The sequence below is a fragment of the Lepidochelys kempii genome, chromosome 4, assembly GCF_965140285.1.
Source record: "Lepidochelys kempii isolate rLepKem1 chromosome 4, rLepKem1.hap1, whole genome shotgun sequence".
Lineage (NCBI taxonomy): Eukaryota > Metazoa > Chordata > Testudines > Cheloniidae > Lepidochelys > Lepidochelys kempii.
In genome coordinates this window covers 134,128,077-134,133,796 of record NC_136383.1, presented here as the reverse complement: position 1 = coordinate 134,133,796, position 5,720 = coordinate 134,128,077, and positions in this window count along the sequence as shown.

Sequence of the window (5,720 nt, the reverse complement as noted above, 5' to 3'; positions counted from 1 at the left end):
TACTCGAGACTCATTCTTGTGTTGCCTATTTAAAGTCTCTCGTCCTGCTCAACAAATGAACCAATCTGAATAATTATCTAGAGTACTAGGTTGAGATGGCAGGTCTGACCTACTGAAAAGTTTTCTCCACATTTAACTCTATTTTGACAAAGATTTTTCTTTTTATGGGGTTGACTGTCATTAAGCCCTTCTAACTAAACATATACATTTTGTTGGTCATCATTGGAAATTAGCTATATTTGAAAGCAGGATACCTGGAGGAAAAGAATCCAATATTTACCTGCTCCTTGTATTGAGAAGAGATTCCAAAGAGTAGCTTCCTCAGTCTGAGTCATTGCTTTTAAAAATATATTCAAGGCAAATGACGGCTGCATCTACAAAAGGCAAGGCATAGAAAGAAGCTGTTTTTTGTTGTTACAGAATGTGCAATCTATTTCTGTCTTGGTGTGGGAGGTTTTAAAGTAGGTACCTTCTCGCCAAGTGTTGAGATAAGTATAGACTCCTAAAATATTAAGTTCAAATAAAATGCAAAGGTTAGTGCTATTCAATATCCCTTTTCACGGTTTCTTGAGAAAACAATGCCTTTTCGTCTTTGTCATGGAGAAGCACTGATTGCTTCACAGCTGCTCTAATTCTGCTTCCAGCATTCCAGAATACCAGCAATTCGTAGTTAATTGGTTTTGGGGAATATTTAAAGCACTGGCTTGCTTAAAGGGTTAAGGCACCAATTCAGCAAAGAACTTAAGCATTGTGATTAAGCCCCATTGAATTTAGTGGGTCTTGATGTAGTAGGGTGTTTTGTTGAATGGAGATGGACTTAAGCATGTGCTTTGCTGAATCTGGGTCTAACTCTACTTTATTTTAAATCCCTAAGTACTTTTACTCAATGCCTTTTATTCAATGATATCAAAATATTTTGCAAACAATAACTGGCTCACAGCACCCTGGGGGCCAGTAATATTGGGTGTCTTTCTAAAAGATATGTGGGCTTGATGCAGGAATCACTTGGTGAAATTCTGTGATCTATGTTGTGCAGGCATCAGACTGGATGAGCATAAATAGTCCATTTTATCCTTAAAATGTATGAAGGGTATTATAGCCTCTGGAGGGGAACCAAAGCATCTCTTTAAGATGGGAAATGAAAAATGTTCTATCAAATGGAAACTGCAGAAGTAATTTAGATAGGAGACTGTAACTGCTCATAGTTGGCCAGGTTATGAGGTTTAATGCCCTCTACTATTTCATGGGAGTGCTGAATGATCTGTAATGTCAGGACTTTCATTTTCCCCTTATCTGAAAGACATGGCCTCCAAGCAGCACAGTATCCACCATTGCCACCCTGGGGCACTGGGCTCAGTACGGACAGGAAATATTCCCTTTTATCACTTTAATTTTACTTGTTGGTCTCAGCCATCCTAGTTAGTGACCTTTTCTGATTCTTAGCTTTTGAGAGCTCAGAGCATCTTAGCACAATCTTTGAAACAGATTCTGCTTGGAATGAATGGTCTGTTTCTTTAGGGTGCCAAAGGACTTTGTCTTACTGCTTGATTCTTATTTTTGTATTTTCTCCTGTCTACTAATTTGATAACTTTCATCAGGTGTGATGCCAAAACTTAATCATTCCTAAACCTCAAACCCCTGCTTCTTTGCAGCCGTGAGATGATTTTGTAAAACTAAACTCCTTTGGCTTCAAATATAATCAATATTATTTTATGGCATTCTGAAGGGGGCGGAAAACTATCATAATAAGTTAAATAATTCTCAGCTGCTTTTAAGTCTATAAAAATAAACCTTTTATCCTTGAGTTTGATGCAAATAATAGGGACTGAATTTATGTTGCAGCTGGTTTTTAGTATATAGCATATAAAATTTCCATGGGCACTGATTGTTCAGGAGAGTGGCTAATTTAAGAGGCCTTGTAGATGGTAGTGTTGGGTTTGTATATATAAAATGTTTGGTAGAGTTACCAAATCCCTTTTTTTCCTTTCATTTTTCCATTGTGAATATTCAGTCTTTGACTTTTATCTGTTTGGGCTTTGAATACGGAGCCCAGAGCTGTTTTAAAATGCTGAAAACCTGAACAGATCTTACACAGATCGACATTTTGTCTTAGGAACAATGTGGTTGTTCTCACGGTTCATCTGCAAAAATGCCACTAATTCCAGGTAAACCAGTAACTACTAGATTCACCTGCGCACTTGATTACCCCACTATAAACCCAGAGTGTGTCCAGACTTCCCTGGATTTACACTGGTGTATCTAAACTCAGAGTATGGCTGTGCATTTCTATTCTTGGCTCAATTGTTCAGCCATAAATGAGAAAACCAGCCAGAGACACAGTACAAATGGTTGATTTAGAGACATGGTTTGACTCTAAATTATTTTCCTTTTTTGATGCTCACTGCTTGAAGCATGTCAGATTTTTAAGTAACCCTTCTGGGTTGCCCTTAATCTCAGGAAGTGGGAAGCAGAGGTCCTGATGGAAGAGTTTTTATATCTGTAACTAATGAACATAGGTCAAGAAGAGCTTTGTGCTTAAATATACAATTCAGTTCTCTCAAACGCACATTATCCATTGTGGTAATCTTATTTGGAAAATAATTATTTTGTGGATACTATCAGTCACAATATAGCTATTGGAGATACGGAACTAGCATGATGATAGAGAAGAGACAGGATTTGGTTGTAATGAATATAAAGAGGAGCCTTTCTGGAGGCTGCTGGACACAAACCGTGTCGTTTTCTTTAGCTTCTTGGCTAATGTAACCTGTGCTGTCCAGTATCTCCACACAAACTATCTCCTTGCAGTTCTGGACTAAGGACTATGCTATAGTAACCAAGTCCAGATCTTACCAGGATGGATGCTATCGGAATAGTTCTTATGGTTTGTATGCTATTCCACTCCAAGCGTAGCTTAAGTATAGTGGGAGCCACTGAGCTGTAGTCATCCTGAGAGCTATTTTAACATAGTGTTTGTTATTGGGGGGGAAATGGTCAGGTTCTAACATGGTCATCTTTCTTGGTTATCTTACAGTAAGGCCAGGGCTTAAATGGGCCTAATCAATAGAGGGAGTTCCAGCCAGAGTGGTTTTGCTGAAGATTGCACTGCTGAACTCTGCTGCAACTAGCCTGAGGGTAGACAGATCTGCAGCGAGAGAGAGAAAACTGTATTATGATAAATTTAATTTTTGCCATTCTTTATTTAAGATAAGGGATATGTATCAAAAATTCTATCAAAACTATTACTTTGATCTTACAAGTGTTGAAGTCCTGCTGCTCCCATTGCCTTCAAGGGGAATTGCTGGTGCTCAAGACCAGCCAAAGTATTACTTGATGCCTTGACCCAGCTCAGTTGGTGTATTGGCCCTGTGGTCTTCAAGATACCTGCCTGGGTGTTGAGCATCCCAGGTGGAGCATGACTGTAGAGTTCCATGGCCAGAAGGGACCGTTGTGGCCATCTAGACATTCTCTATAACACAAGCCAAAGAACTTCCCCACAATAATTCCTAGAGCAGATCTTTTAGAAAAACACCTAATGTTGATTTAAAAATTGTCAGTGATGGAAACGACCATGACCCTTGGCAAATTGTTCCAACAGTTTATTGTCCTCACTGTCAAAAAATTTACACTGAATCCAATCCAAATTTGTACAGCTTCAGCTTCTAGCCATTGGATTGTGTAATAATTTTACTACCCTGAAGAGCCCATTATTAATTATTTGTTCCTCATGTAGATACTTACACAATGAAGTCACCCCTTAATCTTCTCTTTGTTAAGATAAATAGATTGAGCTCCTGGAGTCTGTCGCTATAAGGTATATTTTCTGATCCGCTAATCTCTGAACCCTCTCCAGTATATCGGCATCCTTCTTAAATTGTGAGTTCCAGAACTGGACACGTTATTCCAGCAGCGATGCCAAATACAGAGGTAAAATAACCATTCTACTCCTGCTCCAGAGTCCCCTGTTTATGCATCCCAGGATCGCATTAGCTGTTTTGACCACAGCATCACACTACAAGTTCATATTCAGCTGATTATCCACCACGACCTCCAAATCTTTCCGTCACTGCTTTCCAGGTGGAAGTCCCCGCTTCTGTATGTACATCCTACAATTCCTAGATGTATATCTTTACCTTTACCTATTTTAAAACACACATTTTTTGCTTGTGACCAGCTTACCAACCAATCCAAATCAGTGACCCTGTCCTTTTTTTAACCACTTACCCAATTTTTGCATCATCTGCACAGTTTGTCAGTGATGATTTTCATAGAATCATAGAAGTTTAGAACTGGGAGACCCTCAGTAGGTCATCTAGTCCCGTCATTTGCACTCAAGGAAGGACTACGTAACACTAGACCATTCCTGACAGGTGTTTGGAGGTTTTTAAGAACAGGTTAGACAAACCCAGGTTATTGATTAAAAAATGTTAAAAAGTGTAGGGCCAAGAACCGGTCCCTTCAGGACGCCACTGGAAACAACTTGCTTGATGCCCATTCCCTGTTTACAATTATATTTGGAGACCTATCAGTTAGCTAGCTTTATATCCATTTAATGTGTGCCATGTTAATTTTATATCATTCTAGTTTTTTAATCAACTGCTGTGCAGTACCAAGTCAACCACTTTTCAGAAATCTAAGTTCAGTAGAACTCTGTTTATCCTACCCTCCATTATCTGTAGGGCCCTACCAAATTCACAGTCCATTTTGGACAATTTCATGGTCATAGGATTTTAAAAATCATGATTTCAGCTATTTAAATATGAAATTTAATGGTGTTGTAATTGGAGGGGTCCTGACCCAAAAAGGAGTTGTGGGGGGGGGGAGTCACAAGGTTATTGTAGGGGGGGTTGAGGTAATGCTACCCTTCTGGCTGCTGCTGGCGGCAGCGCTGCCTTCAGAGCTGGGCAGCTGGAGAGCGGCGGCTGCTGGCCGGGAGCCCAGCTCTGAAGGCCGACCCATCGCCAGCAGCAGCGCAGAAGAAAGGATGGCAGGGTCTGGTGTTGCCACCCTTACTTCTGCGCTGCTGCCTGCAGAGCTGGGCCCTCAGTCAGCAGCCGCCGCTCTCCGGCCGCCCAGCTCGGAAGGCAGCGCAGAAGTAAGTGTGGAAATACTGTGACCGCCCCTACAGCTACCTTTTGGGTCAGGAACCCCATTTGAGAAACACTGGTCTCCCCCATGAAATCTGATAGTATAGGGTAAAAGCATACAAAAGACCAGATTTCATGGGGGAAGACCAGATTTCACAGTCCGTGACATGTTTTTCATGGCCGTGAATTTGTTAGGGCCCTAATTATTTGGCTCTCTTTATTAACTGAATAACCAGCACACAAAAGTCCAGAAGAAGGCAGTCCCTCCTGTGACTGCTAGATGGCACTGCAGCCTCACACTTTCCCGTTATCTGGATAATCAGAATTTTTGACTATCCGATCTGGTCCCAGTCCCAATTAGATCAGATAGATGGGGTTCTGTTATATATTACATCACCGGTTTACCTTTGTCAACCAAATTCGTAATCCTGAAAAAAGATACTAATCTAGTTTGACAGGATCTGTTGTTTTTTTTCCATAAACCCATGTTGATTTTCATTAATTACATTACCCTCCTTTAATTCTTTATTAACTGAGTCTTGTATCAACTACTCCACTATATTGCCCAGGATTGATGTCAGGCTGACAGGCCTATAATATAATTATAATTACTGTCCCATTTACCCGTTTGTA